Below are 15,419 nucleotides of genomic sequence, written 5' to 3'. Positions count from 1 at the left end.
CTTGGTTTATTTAAAATGCTTACATCCCCGCCCTCCAGAACAATGTAGTTTGGGGCGATTCGCAACAAATAACAAATAAAAACAAAACAACAAAAAATTGCTAACAATAAGAAACAGTAAACAGTGCAAAAACAGGGTGAATAACCCCAACTGGAACCCCAACTCAAAGCAAATTTGAAATCCAAGTGATTTCAGGCAGAAAGTTAAAATATGCTCTATAGAAGAAGTATTTTGGAAGCAGACAAGGCTCAGACCAAGGGAGACAGCAAACTTTGGATTTCTCTCCAAAAGACAGTAAGCAAGCAAGCAAATATATAAATAAATAAACGGACAAGAAAACAAGGGGGAAAGGACAGGAGAGGAGAGCTGGTCTTGTGGTAGCAAACATGACTTGTCCCCTTAGCTAAAAAGGGCCAATGACAGAAGCCACAAGCTTCTTTGAGAAGGTCAAAGGTCAGCTGGAGTGCTTGGTTGCTAATGAAAACATAGATATAGTGGGCATAACGGAAACCTGGTGGAATGATGAAAACCAGTGGGACACTGTTACTCCTGGATAGGAACTCTACAGAAAGGACAGGAAGGGGAGAATTTGGGGGTGGAGTAGCACTATATATTAAAAAGGGATAAAATCCATCAAGCTAGAAAACCGAATCCTCCACAGAATAATTATGGGTGACAATACAAGAACTGAAAGGAAATTTGTTACTAGGGACGTGCTATTGCCCTCCAGATCAAAACACTGAGAGTGACCTGGAATTAGAGAAGCAAATCAGAGAGGTGTCAAAGAGAGATAGAGCTGTAATAATGGGTGACTTCAATTACCTTCACATAGAATGGGCAAATTCATATTCGGGTATTGACAAAGAAGCCAAATTTCTAGACATGATAAATGACTGTGCCTTAGAATAGTTGGTCATGGAACAAACCAGAGGGAAGGCAACCTTGCACTTAATTCTCAGTGGTGCCCAGGACCTGGTGTAAGATGTCAGAGTTGCAGATCCATTGGAAAATAGTGACCATAGTGTGATCCAATTCAGCTTATATGCTAGTGGAGCACTGCCAGGGAAGCCCAACACAGATGTGACTTCAGAAGAGGAAACTTCTCAAAAATGAGGGGATTGGTAAAAAGGAAGCTGAAAGGGAAAGTCAGGAGGGTCAAATCACTCCAGAAAGTATGGTACTTAATCAAAAGCACAATAATAGAAACTCAGTTGAAATGTATAACAAGAAGGAGGAAAGGTACCACCAAGTTCAGGAGAACGCCAGCATGGCTAACCAGTAGAGTCAGGGAAGCTATAAAAGGGAAAAAGAACTCCTTCATAAAACGGAAGTCCTGCCCGAATGAAGAGAACAGAAAGGAACATAAACTCTGGCAAAAGAAATGCAACTAGACAATAAGGGATGCAAAAAGAGAGTTTGAGGAGCATATCATTAGAAGTGTCAAGGGGGACAACAAAAACTTCTTTAAATATATTAGAAGCAGAAAACCTGCCAAGAAGGTGGATGGACTATTAGATGATGCGGGCATGAAAGGGATTATTAAGACACCAAACTATTTAGGGTAGTGAAATCCAAAACAGATTGTGAGGAGCTTCAAAAGGGTATCTCCAAACTGTGTGAGTGGGTGACAAAATGGCAAATGCAGTTCAATGTAAACAAGTGTACAGTGATGCATATTGGGGCATACTGGGGTTTAGATAAATTCATGGAGGACAAGTCTATCAATGGCTACTAGTCTGAGAGCTATACAGACCACCTCCAGCCTCAGAGACAAGATTTTCTGAATACCAGTTGCAAGGGAGCAACAGCAGGAAAGACAGCATGCCCTCACCTCTTGCCTGTGGGCATCTTGGAGGCATCTGATGGGCCACTGTGTGAAACAGGATGCAGAATTAGATTGGCTTGGGTCTGATCCAGCAGGGCTGTTCTTATGTTCATGTGACCCCCAAAGTGCACATGCATTTTTAATCCTCCAAACATAATTTCACCCATGTAGTCTTGGCACATTTTGCTTGTTTCTGGAACAGAATCTTTTTCCTCACAAGAATATACGAAGCTGCCTTATAAGGGGTCAGACCTTTAGTTCATCCGGCTCCAGCTCAGTATTGCTACAGCCCTATGGGGCAGTCTCTTCTGTGACTAAAAACAGCAGCTTGGAATTGTACTTTTTCTTTTTAAGAATGCTTTTTGGAGATACCAGGAAGAGCAAAAGCATTGTCTTTTGTATGCAAGCTAGTTAACCTTTTGGGCCCAAATACTGAAACTTTCAAGTACCTTTTCAGATCAAGAGAGAGAGGGGTTTCCAAGCCCCGATTGTTTATTCTCAAAGAAGATCTGTTTTAACATTTGCATTTATTATTCTGATTCAAGCCCTTTGTGCTGGCAACTTATTCTTTTGATGCAGGACTTTTCAATGTAAACTTTTTCTTCTTTTTCAACAAAAGCCTTTTTATATCCAACCACTGTATTATACTGTTTATAGTAGATTTTGTTGGACAATAAAAGCCATTTAGAAAAGAGGAAAAGAGCCCATGCCTGGCAATGTCCAAAGGGTGTTTGTTTCATGTTAAGGAGGGTCTGACTGGGATAAAATACGGTCCTGGCAGGCAAAGCCCCCTTACACAGAAGAGTCTGATCTCAACAAGCCCTGCTTAGCAAAGAGGACAATACATGCTCGCTCTTGGGCATAATTCAAAGTGCTGGTTTAGATATATATTATAGTCTTCAAGAATTAAAGAATTACAAATTAAATCATTTGTAAACTGGCTGAAGAGGCTGGAGAGACAAACACTTTCCCCTACACTAGCTAAAGAGCAACAGGAAATCAGCCCACAGATTTCATATGCTGTAAAGAGGGAGAGGCCAAGTTGAAATAGATGCTGTCAGTCCTTACCCAGCAAGCTGGCACCTCGGTCACCCTCCTGCACCATCCACCTGAAGGTTGGCTTTTCTCCAATGTCCAGTGGAGACTTCTCTGCCTCGGAGAGATCAGCAGACACTTCTGCTGCTAGTCTCTCCACCTGAAAGCACAGGAAATCCCAGAGAGAAAATGTGGTCAGGGTTTAGGAAGGAGTTAACATCAAGGTCATTAACATCGTTAACATCTAGGAGTTAACATTTGCTCGTTGAAAGTGTCCACTCAGTGTGCGGCAGCTGTGGGAAAAGGCAAATTTCATGCTAGGAATCATTAGGAAGGGGATTGAAAATAAAACTGCTAATATTATAATGCCACTCCGGGTTGCTGGACTGGATGGGCCTTGAGCCTGAATCACCAGGGCTGTTCTCATGTTAAGGGGCAGCATATCAAAACTCAATTGAGAACTTTTTCAGGGGACGCTGACTGATGCTCCTGTACAGATTGAGGAACTTGGTACAGGACCTTCTCATGAGGGGCCCCCGATATGTTTTCGTTTCTGGCCTCAGGAGTCCTGCTCTGCATTTGCTAGGCAAAAAGCAAGAAGGCAAAAGCAACTCTTTATTTGGTGGGCTTTGAGAGGCACTCAGGTTAAAAGGAAAATGGCCAATGCTGGTCTTCCTACTCAGTCAGCTGTCATGACTGGGTTTTTGTCTTGACTGCTTTTTGCTAATCCTCTTAGTAATGAATAAAATATGCATATAACATGCATTGTAGATTCTTCATCAAAAGTTGCAATATAAACTACTTTAATAAGAAGAATAAGAATTTGTTCAGGTAGGTAACTGGAGGTGGGGAATAGGGTTGGGAAAGCCCTTTTTGTGACATTAAAAAAAATGTAAATGATGGTTTGTATCTCACAGGGGAATATTTGGATATCCTTGCAGTTATCTCTCACCAGCTACTCATTCTGCTTCTACTAATATTGTCAGCTGCTGTATGAATTGTTAACTGGAAGCTGAGATATTTCAAATCACCTGCAACAAAATATGGTTTTACATTTTCAGTCCCTTGGAGCTACCAGGATGAAAGTGAGACACTCACCTGCTGCTCTTCTTGCTTCCTGGCCTGTGCCTGGCTCAGGAGGAAACCTTCTGCCAGGGCCACTGCCTGGGAACTGGTCTCTGCTCCGCATTCTCTGACCCAGCTCTCCATCTCTGGGGGCAGGATGCTCAGGAACTGCTCCAGGATCACCAGGTCCAGCATCTGAGCTTTTGTGTGTCTTTCTGGCTCCAGCCACTGATGGCAAAGGCTGTGGAGTCGGCTGCAAACCTCTCGGGGGCCCTCGGCTTCCTGGTAGCAGAACTGCCTGAAATGCTGGCGCTGTGCATCTGAGCCAGTGGTGTCAGCACATAGGCTTTTCTGGATGAATCCTTCTTCAGTGCTCCTAACCTCAGCTGCGTCAGGACTTCTTCCTGCTTGTGGGCCACCTGAGTAATTCTCTTCCATAGCTTTCATCTTCAGGCAGGAGCCACTCAACCTGGAGGAGTGACTAAGTCCTGCAAAGATAAGATGTTACTTGTATGAAAATGATGGCACTTTTTGGCAAGGAATTTCAAAGTCAAAAGTGGATCATTCCAGCTAGCGACTGTGACTTCTCTCTGCAAAAAAGATACACAAAGACCAAAACTCAAGGAGCTTCAGGGATGGGGAAGAAGATCCTTCACTTTGGGGACATACAGCAAACCTGCAAGAGATCTGAGAGTCAGGTTATTTGGCCCTTTCCTTCCACTAACCCATCCCCACCATCTCCCCCCATTCTCTCTCCCTTTGAACCACCTCCCATAAGAGCTGCCTCTTTTGCTGCCCCCCACTTATTCAGCATAAATTCTTTAGCCCTACTCAGTACTCAGACATTGCATCCGGACTTTAAAAAGGAAAATCCAGAAATTCACCATGTTGCACCCCTTACAATGCACTGCCACAACACACACCTGTGCATTTCATTTTTCTGTGCACAAATATACTTTACTGCTTCAGATAACAGTCCATAACGTTTAGGAGCCTCCATCAAGTGGGATTTAATGGAATTATTGCAATTAGGAATTTATCAGCACTACTGCAGAGGAGATTCCTTGGCAGATTAGATTCCTTGTTAAAGGCTTTGTGAGGTATAACAGGGTGGTGGGGTGAGGCCCCTTTGGTAGGCAGAGGATATATGGGAACACTTGATCAGAGACTGGGGTCCTAGAGGAGTTTGGACCAGTCACTTTCTATTCTCATTATCAACCATTTATTACATCATTCAACAGAATGCAACTTTTTCATGACTTGAATTTTTCAACAGCACAAATATTATTTTAGAATATATATTTTTCACTTCCCCATCCTTGACAACCTCCCCAACCATTCTCCCTGCCTTCCTTTCACCTGAATATGCACAAATATCCTTTTGGAAATGTATTTAGTAGGTTCACATTTTTTTTAAAGCCCTACAACACACCGTAAATGTGTGCAGCTGTCTGTAAAGTGTGTGAAGGACTGTATAGGTATTCATTGTAAAAGTAAACCTGGGAACAGAAATTGTCCTACTGTGTGTGCTCTGAATCTAATTGACAAACAGAGGTTCCAAAAGTTTCCAAAATGCACCTAAATTCAAGGAGAACTTATCTGCAGAGGAAGTACTGACGGGGTCTTCAGGATGAGCGGTGGGAGGAGAAAAGAGAGTCCCCGATGTGGGTGTCAGGGAGGAACCTCTACGTGGGTCAATTGCCTGGGCCACCTCCCTGTGGGGTGAATGTAGCAGCCCCTCCATTTCACTTCTGAGTCCTCTGCCCCCACAGTCTGTGGCTGCTTCCTCCTTGTCTTGCACTGGGGAGACATGGGGTCACCGCCCCGCCCATCAGGAACTGCCTCTCTAACCCCCTTTCTCCATCGATTCCCCCCAAGTCCCCACCCAGCCTCCTTCATCCCAAAATGCAGAAAGAAAACAGTTTCTAACTGTATTCAGAGCAGCATCCAGATTCAGAGGAGACGCTTCCTTGGGATCTTTTTGTCAGGATCTCTGCTGGCTTCGCAGAGCCGGGGGGCAACAAGCTCCTGGATGGGGGCGTCGCAGCAGACACCCGCCCACCCCCAGGATCGCTCAGTTGCCCAACCAACCCCACCCACCCCCCGGTGGAACACGTTGAGTACAGTCACAACTGCCTCCTCCTCCTCCTCGCCTTTGGGCTCCCCCTGGTCTCTCCGCCAGCCCCCTCCGCGCTTCCCTCCCCTGCACCGACTCCCTCCTCCCGAGCCCGGCTCTCCTGTCCCCGACGCCCGCCCTTTGCACTCACAGTCACCGGCCTCCCTTGCCGGGGTGGCTGCTCAGGATTGCGCACACCACACAAGGAGGGGAAAGCGAAGCCTCCTTTCCCCAGCCGAGAGAGAGAGGGAGGAGGGGTCGGAAGACAGGCCGCCCAGTGCTAGCGGCAGCTTCCAGAGGGGCCTCTCTAGCAATCTCGCCTCTCTCATTTTAACCCTTAGACTGACCTTCCCCTCTTAGCAAAAGGGTCTCCTGCATTCCTGCAAGAGAGAAGGCAGGATAAAGAGAGACCAAGAAAAAGAGGAAAGGCCATTTACACGGACTCCTCGGATGCAATAATCGGGACTTCTCCAGAGATTTGCCCCCCCAATTATTCCTGGAGCACTCTTTGCTCCAGACTTCTCAGTCCTTTCCTGGTTTGCTAAAATCATCTAGCTGTCCCCCTTTCCCCCTCCTCACCCCCCCCCCCCGCCCATATATATCTGGCAAACGTCGCACCCACCGGCGTGGTTTATGAGACTGAACTTGGGTTTCTTATTTTCTAGCCAAAGGAGTTTTTGCATTCACTGGACAAGTGCAGGAAATGCAAAGATTGAATTAAAGATCCCCTGTGGAAACATCCAGGACAAATAAAGCTAGAAAGCTTTTAAAGACTTGGCTTTTTACCCAGGCTTTTACATGATCGTTTTCTACTGCAGCTTCTTTGTGTTTTTATTTGTTGTATTTGTTGTATTGTTTTTATGCCTGTTTTTATGTTTTTATATTTTTAACATGATGTTTTTATTGTCTTTTTATTGTATGTTTTTAACTTTTGTAAACCGCCTTGGGGTTATCTTTTTAACGAAAGGCGGTATATAAATGCAAAAATAAATAAATAAATAAATAAATGATTCTATGCACAAAATGAAAATGACCCTTTCAAAAATGCAAGAAATTCTTGCTTCCCCTGCCGTGACACCCCTGCCATGCTGCTTTCCCCCCAAAGCCTGGAACCTTATTCTGACATATACCTCGTCCCCTAAAGCCCTAAAGCCCCTAAAGAATGACAATGCTTCATCCTGTGCTTTGTCCCTTTTGTCCACCTTTTCAAGGTGTGATCAGCATAATGCCCTCTGGCAAGATTTTTGCACTAAGTAATCAAGATACAATCAATTGGTGTGTCTCTGCCCCAGATTCACCAGGTGTTTCTTCCTCGGATCCACCAGCTGCTTTTCACTACGTCTTGGCATTGGCACCTCCATCTTGTCTTGCCTTGACTCTCTCGCTCTTGTCTCACTTGTCACCTCCAGACCGGCCTTTCCCCTTAGCCCAGTCCGCTCAGCACTTCTGGCTGCAAGATTCTGGTCTGTTTTGGATTTTTCCTGGTTCCCAGATTCCTGCCTGGCCCCCGGGTTCCTGCTCCTGCCATTTGCTTTTCTGCCTGCCTTGGAGGAGGGAAGTCCCTCCGTAACGACCAAGCCAAAAGGGTCCAAACACCCCACCAGATGGATCAAGGTAGTGCTAACCCCTGCTCTCAAAACTCTCACTCCCTTTCCTCTGGCTTCTTTTAAAATCCAAAGCTGTCTGTTTCTCTCTAACCAGCCTTGAGTGGACCTAATTCAGAAACTCAAGCCAAATTGCCTCCCTGTGAGCTGTAATATCGTTCTTTTAACTTGTTCCTCTTGCTAGTTTTTGTTAGTTAAATAATGTTGCTCAATAATCATTATTTTCTCTTCCTGTACCCCTAAAACCCTCAGATAAACCTTATTCTGTTTTTGAACTTTAACCTCTCTATTCAGTTTTTTCCGAGACTGAAGCTTTGAACAAATTTATTCTGAAGGTGGGCTGCTCCATTAAAGCCCGCTAGTTCCCCACACAAGCCTAAAACGTAGCAAGGGGTGTTTGTCAATTCCCCGGGAGCAGTACTATTAACACAAGGGGTGACCCGTTCTGGAGCCACCCCTTTGGTGGTGACCCCACAGCCACAGGCACCATTCCTATAGGTGGCTAGATGGTAGTCACCCCTGGGCCCAAGTCCTGCAGAGACTCCCCACAGAGCAGCAGCAGCCAGCCACCAGTCACAGCCCCACAGGTCAGGGGGCAAGCAGTGGGTACCACGCAGGGGGCAGGCTGACTAGCAGGAAACAGACAGACTCCAACGCAGGCTCTCACCTCTTGGAAGCAGACAGTCATCTGGGAAGCAGATGTTCTCTTCCTCCCTGCAGGGCTTCTGGCAATTCACGTTCAGTTAATAATAAAGAGACCAAAATTCTAGACAAGCTGAATGACTTTGCTCTAGAACAGGGATTCTCAACGTGTGGGTCCCCAGATGTAATTGGACTTCAACTCCCATAATTCCCAACCAAAGGCCACTGGGGCTGGGGATTATGGGAGTTGAAGTCCAATAACATCTGGGGACCCACATGTTGAGAAACCCTGCTCTAGAACAATTGCTCATGGAACCAATTAAAATGAAGGCAACCTTGTACTTAATCCTGAGTGGTGCACAGGACCTGACTTGAGACGTCAGAATCGTGGAACCTTTAGGGTACAGTGACCATAGTGCGGTCAAATTCCACATATATGTGCAGAGAGAATTGCCAAAGAAGTCTCACAGACATACAGAACTTCAGAAGAGAAAACTGCTCTAAAATGAAGAGTTTATTGATCATTGGAGAGAGAAGGCATATAGTATGCAAAGTTTAACTACTGGAAAAGCAAAACTTAAATCTATTCAAACTCTTAATTTGGAATGATCCGAGGAACCTTCATGGTTTCAGTATTTACAAATTAGTTCTATAGTGCAGAAAGAAATACAAAGACAAGGTGGTAAGCTTAGGGACTTATCGAAATTTGAAGTACTAATAACCAAAAATGTTGATCATTTATTGGGATTGAGATATAAGTTGCTGTTGAAATATAATTCAGAAACAGAACAGATAAAAGACTGCATGATTAAGTGGATGCACAATTTAAACATGACAATCGATATTAAACAATGGGAACACCAATGGAATGTGAATATTAAATTTACAGCAAATAGTACCTTAAGAGAAAACTGGTACAAAATTTATTTTTGTTAGTACATTATTCCTACGACCATCAGAAAGTTGGACAGTAATTACTCGGGAGACTGTTGGAAATGTTAAGAATCATGCGGGGACATTCTATCATATGTGGTGGATGTGTGGCAAAGCACAACAATTTGGGGGGGGAGGATCATTCCAAGATGCAACAAATTTTAAATATAAACTTTCCCTATTCACCTGAACTTTTTTGTTTGTTTGTTAAATATGACTAAACCTTATATACCTACTCAACACACAGAGTTGTCCTTATATATGATTACTGCTGCCAGGTTTCTCTATGCTGCCAATTGGAGGTCATAGGACGAATGGCTACTCAAGCTATGGGAATATGCCTCGATGGCTAAAATCACTGCTTACTTGTGGAATACCTTAGATGAAATATTTGCGTTAACCTGGGAACCTTTCATAAATTATAATTTAGCACAGGGCCAACATCCACACCCAAGATTTGTTTTTTGTTTTTAATATTGAGGGCTGATTAACACATTACTTATATCTTTCTGTAATATCTGATGTAAGGAGGAAGGTTGGCAAAGGGTGGAAGCAGAATCTCGGATTGTCATATGTAACTGCTGGCAGTTCAAGAGATGATAATGTAATCATGTTATTTCTCCTTATTTTCTTATTAAATAAAAATATAAAATAAAATAAAGTGTTTGGTGAAAAGAAAACTAAAAGGGGAAATCAAGAGAGTCACTTCACTCCAGAATGCATGGAGTTTATTTAAAATCACAATAATAGAAGCCCAGTTAGAATGTATACCAACAAGGAGGAAAGATACCTTTGGATAAAGGTGATCCAGTTGACATTGTATACCTGGACTTTCTAAAAGCTTTCAACAAAGTTCCTCATCAAACTCTTGAGAAAACGTAGCAGTCATGGGATAACAGTACAGGTTCATGTGTGGCTTGGTAACTAGTTGAAGGACAGGAAACAGAGGACAGGAATAAATGGACAGTTCTCTAAATGGAGGAAGAAAGAAGTGAGGTCCCCCAGGGAGCTGTACTGGGACCAGTGCTTTTTAATTTATTCATAAATGGTCTAGAAGTTGGGGTAAGCAGCAAAGTGGCCAAATTTGCAGATGACACCAAACTATGTAGGGCAGTGAAACCCACAACAGATTTTAGAAACTCCAAAATGATCTCTCCAAACTGGGGGAGTGGGCAACAAACTGGCATATGCAGTTCAAACATAGCATATTGAGGCAAAAAACCCTCTAATTTCACATACACCCTGATGGGGTCTGAGCTGTCGTGATTAAGAAGGAATGGGATCTTGGGGTCGTGGTAAACAGCATGGCAGCTCTGAAATTCATGCTTGGTATCATTAGGAAGGGGGTTAAAAATAAAACTGATAATCCTCTAATGCCGTTATACAAAACTATGCTGCAGTCACATTTGGAATACTGCATGCAGCTCTGTTCACCGTATCTCAAGAAGAACATTGTAGACCTGGAAAAGTTGCAGAAGAGGGCCACCAAGATAATCAAGGGACAGGAGCACCTTCCTTATGAGGAAAGGCTACAGCATCTGGGGCTTTTTAGTTTCAAAAAGAGGTGACTATGGGGAGACATGCATGGAGTAGAGTGGAAAGAGAAAAATATTTCTCCCTCTCTCACAATACTAGAACCCATGAAACTGAAGGCCAGGAAATTTAGGACCAACAAAAGGCAGTACTTTTTCACACAATGCATAATTAATCTATGAAATTCTCTGCCATGGGAAGTGGTGATGACCATTAGCTTGGATGGCTTTAAAAGGGCTTAGACAAATTCATGGAGGGCAGGTCTATCAGCGGCTACTAGTCTGAGGGCTATAGGCCACCTCCAGCCTGCAAGATGCTTTTAAAAAACAGTTACAAGGGAGCAATAGCAGGAGTAAGGGCATGCCATCACTCTTCAAGACGAAGAGCTTTGACAATTCTTTGTCAATTTTGACAATTCAAAAACTTTTGACAATTCAAAAACTTTGGCAATTCAGTCTTAATATCTCCAAGAAATTAGCACCATTTCCCCTGGTAACTGATCAAAGAGGCACCTTTTTAAAGTGGTGATTCACTTTATTGAGCAAGGGGAGAACAACTGGCCCTGTCCAGCCGTAGCACATCATCCATCCAGTGGCTGTTGCTGCTGTCTATCTTATGTTTCTTTCTTAGATTATGAGCCCTTTGGGGACAGGGAGCCATTTTATTTATTTATTTATAATTTTCCGGTATATAAATTTTCGAGAGATCCAAGAGGACCAATAGGCTCACACTTTTCCTGTTGATTCCCAATTGGAGAGCATCCATCAGGCCAACCAAGGCAGTCTACACCCTGAAAGCATAGCCCACCCAAAAGCCCGTTTGAAATGGGTCCAATCTGCTTAATAATCTTGCTTCTTCCAAGACTGACTGGAGGTAAGAAGCCATCACTCTCTCTGGGGGCGGAATCACCATTGGGCAAATGGGTTCAAAGAACCCGGGCTGCCGCCCCCAGGGACCGCACCTCCTGGCCCCAGACATGCCCCCTGCGTCTGACGTCAGATATGGGGGGCTTGTGGCCCCGTTTGGGACCGAAATCAGCCCACGTTGCATTGGCAGCATGGCCGGAGTGAAGCAGGGAGAGCTGCTCCGGGCCTCACTGCCAATGCAGCAGGGCCAATCTCCCTTCCCAAACGGGGCTATGGGGCCCCATTTGGGAGGGAGATCGGCCTGTGCTGCATTGGCAGCACAGCCGTAACGGCTCTCCTTGCCTTTAAAGGCAGGGAGAACGCTGCCCAATGCAGTGAGGGCCAATCTCCCCGTCAAAGGGGGACACGCGGCCCAATTTGGGAGGCCATGCCCCCGTGCCTGACATCAAGCACGGGGGCGTGGCTAGCCAGGCCTCTTTGTCTGATGTCAGATGTGGGGGGTGTGGCCTGGGAGCCATGGCGGTGGCCAAACACGTGTCACCACCAGCCTCCCTCCACACCTGACCCTCTCAATCACCTTGCCCAGCAGAAGCATCGGGAGACTGGCAGCGGCCCGTGTGTGGCCGCCGCCATGGCCCCCTGGTACCCCACCCCGCGTCTGATGTCAGATGCCAGATGCAGGGGGCCGGCTAGCCACGACCCCACATCTGACATCATATGTGGGGCATGGTCTTCCTCCCAAACGGGGCTACGCTGCATTGGGCAGCACAGGCTGGCGCGACTCTCCCTGCCTTAAAGGCCACGACTGCACCCATTAAGCAAAGCGGAAGTGCCTTTCTGAGGCTCCATGGCCTGCATTATGTCATTGATATAAAGATGAAATAAAGAGGGAGCCAATATACAGCCCTGTTTGATTCCTCTGGGGTTGCAAAGTAATCCTTGCAGGGCTACTCTCACCATGGCTGTGAGATTAGAGTGTCATTCATTCATTCATTCATTCATTCATTCGATTTCTATACCCCCCTTCCAAAAATGGCTCAGGGCGGTTTACACAGAGAAATAAGAAATAAGTGATTAAGCATTCAATCAGTAATCTAATAAAACATTTGTCAGTGTCAGCCCTCTCAAGCTTTACCAATAGTCTAAATTAGTCATTTATAGCAATAGCACTTACATTTATATACCGCTCTATAGCTGGAAGCTCTCTAAGCTGTTTACAATGATTTAGCATATTGCCCCCCAACATTCTGGGTACTCATTTTACTGACCTCGGAAGGATGGAAGGCTGAGTCAACCTTGAGCCCCTGGTCAGGATCAAACTTGCAACCTTCTGGTTACAGGGCAGCAGTTTTACCACTGCACCACCAGGGGTTCATATTTCTATCTGATGTTCTTTTTCCAGTGGAGACATGGCTTCAATACTTCTCGGCCATTTATGATAGCACTCAGAATGAGACAATGAAGCTATTCACACAAGCATGCAAAACCGGGCTAAGGGAACCCAGCCTGGTTTTGCACGCTCGTGTGAACCAACAGGCTTGATCCCAAGCCCGGTGGCAAACCCACTTGTGTAGCCACCCAGTAAAACGAGGTTAGGAGAGTGAGCACGATCCTAATCTCCAGTTGTTGCTTTTTCGTCCTGTGTCTGCCGCAGTTTCTCTGCTTGCAGCTGTGGCAGGCACACTTGGGGAGGGGGATCCCAGAAATGCACTGCACACTTCCGTGGTGCATTACTGGGGCTCGGGGGGGGCACTGGGCAGTGGGCTCCCCTGAACCCAACCCCTGGAGATGTTGGGCGAGGCAAGGGAGCACCACAGCTGAGCTGCTGCTCATCTGTGCGGGCAATCCACCCACCCGGGGATAAGGTGAGTGTAGTCAGTTGCTCGTCTGCAGGGAGGCAAACCCGATCTCCCACAGGTGGAGATTCCAGTGGGATTCTCACAATCCCACTGGATTGTGAGAAGAGCTCCAACTTATGATTACCCCTTCTTCCAGAATGGCCTGGAATTTCAGAACTAGAGGGCAAGAAGTTGATTGGTGCCTTGACCCTTGGAAAAGCCCCTGGGGAGGACAATGGTGCATCTTGTGATATTGACTGATGAACGGTCAGTAAATGCAATATAAAGAGGTCCGTCTCCAGTTACCACCGGTGCATCTGGTGGCGACTCAGAGGCAGACCTTCTCTGTAGCCACTCCTGGACTACAGGAGTGGCTACAGCAATCTTGCAAATTCCATAAATTGAATTTTTATTTTATTTATTGTTAAATTTATATACCACCTTTCATTAAAAACAATCCCAAGGTGGTTATTGGCCTCCTTTATTGGCCTTCAGGAGAACCCTCAAAACCTGGCCTTCCAGGGTTTTTAAATTGTTGTAAATGGTTTTAATATTGTTTTTTAGGGTTTTAATTGTTCTGATTGTTTAATTGTTGTTTTATGCTGTTTTATAGTTTTTGTTTTAACTGTTAATTGATTTTAATAATTTTATTTTAATTGTAAAGTGCCCTGAGCCATTTTGGAAGGGCAGTATAAAAACTGAATGAATGAATGAATGAATAAATAAATAAATAAATAAAAATAGAAATGAGTTTTTAAATGGCTGTTAGCATATTTCTGGATCAAGGCTTTCAAGGTAATACAGTGATCTATCGTGCTATAACCCCTGCAAAAGCCTGCCTGCTCTGGGTGAACATTTTTTGTCATATCTGCCCATTTCCACAACTTTTAAAAAATGTGTTGAATACATCATTTGGAGGTGTATCCAGGAGCCTGATTGGGCAATATTTGAAAGGCTCCTGCCTATTGCCCCTTTGGTATATTGGATGAATGGAACTGTTCGTTCTGTTAATGGAACTGTACCAGAGTGCTGGCCAAACACCCCATATATGCTTTTGGGCTAACATGGGGAATCAGCATGTCTGTATGGAACAATCTGCCACATTATCAATTTGTGCAAAATGTTGGTCTGGAAATGATACAGACAGAAATAGGGTACAATCAGATTTATTTAGGAATAATAGGGGTACGAGAAAAGAACAATTGATTAGAGAAGGTAAGAAGGCAATAAAATATAAAAAATATAAAATATTAACTAACAGTATTAAGAAGAATCTCACGTAGAGGCTACCCTAACTCTAATCTATTTTGTTGTCTAGTGAAAAAGAGGTCTTGGTGGTCATAGAAATAAAGATTTTGGTCAAATCTCGGGCTCCGAACTGAATGACACTAAGAGTAACCTGGTCCTACTGGATGCTAACAGAGACCAACTCCTATGTACGCCCATCAGGGGACGTGGAGAGGGGCACCGGCCGGCACCTGAACTAGTCTGGACAGAGTCGATTAAAGTCTTAGGAATCCTCTTTGGTCTGAAGGCAAACAGTTGGGAAGAAAACTGGACTCTGTGGGAGAAAGATGTTGAGACAAAGATAAAAGTGTGGAGAAAGTGGGATCTATCGATGTTCCAAAAAGCAGTTTATGTAAAAACATATTTACTTCCTAGGGTATACAGCCTCATGGCGGTATACTCGCCACTGCCAGGGCTGATAAAAAGAGTAGAAGCCCAAGTATTTAAACTGGTATGGCATACGACGTCCTTCCCCTTGGCCAGAGTCAACGCTTACAGGGCGATAGAGGACGGGGGATTAGGCCTACCTGCGTTACTTCCGTGGTTCTGTCAGTCTTTGTTGCTTATAATTTCGGGACTTGGGTGATAGTTAATGTTTTGGGGAAATGTAATCTACTGCAGAAGCTCTGGGTCTCCCTTTTCACCACTCACTGGCGGGGGATGAAGTGGGGCAAG

At 44.7% G+C, this 15,419-nt stretch overlaps 1 pseudogene; it reads right to left on the bottom strand.

Annotated features, from left to right (window-relative positions):
• The window catches only part of LOC128343813 (zinc finger protein 836-like), a 35,937-nt pseudogene extending 29,935 nt beyond the window's left edge, over positions 1–6,002 (bottom strand).
• Between the last annotated feature and the right edge of the window lie 9,417 nt (positions 6,003–15,419).

This window comes from Hemicordylus capensis, chromosome 2 (assembly GCF_027244095.1).
Source record: "Hemicordylus capensis ecotype Gifberg chromosome 2, rHemCap1.1.pri, whole genome shotgun sequence".
In the NCBI taxonomy this organism is placed as follows: domain Eukaryota; kingdom Metazoa; phylum Chordata; class Lepidosauria; order Squamata; family Cordylidae; genus Hemicordylus; species Hemicordylus capensis.
Note: the sequence above shows the minus strand (reverse complement) of the source record. Positions and strands in the feature narration are given on the sequence as shown.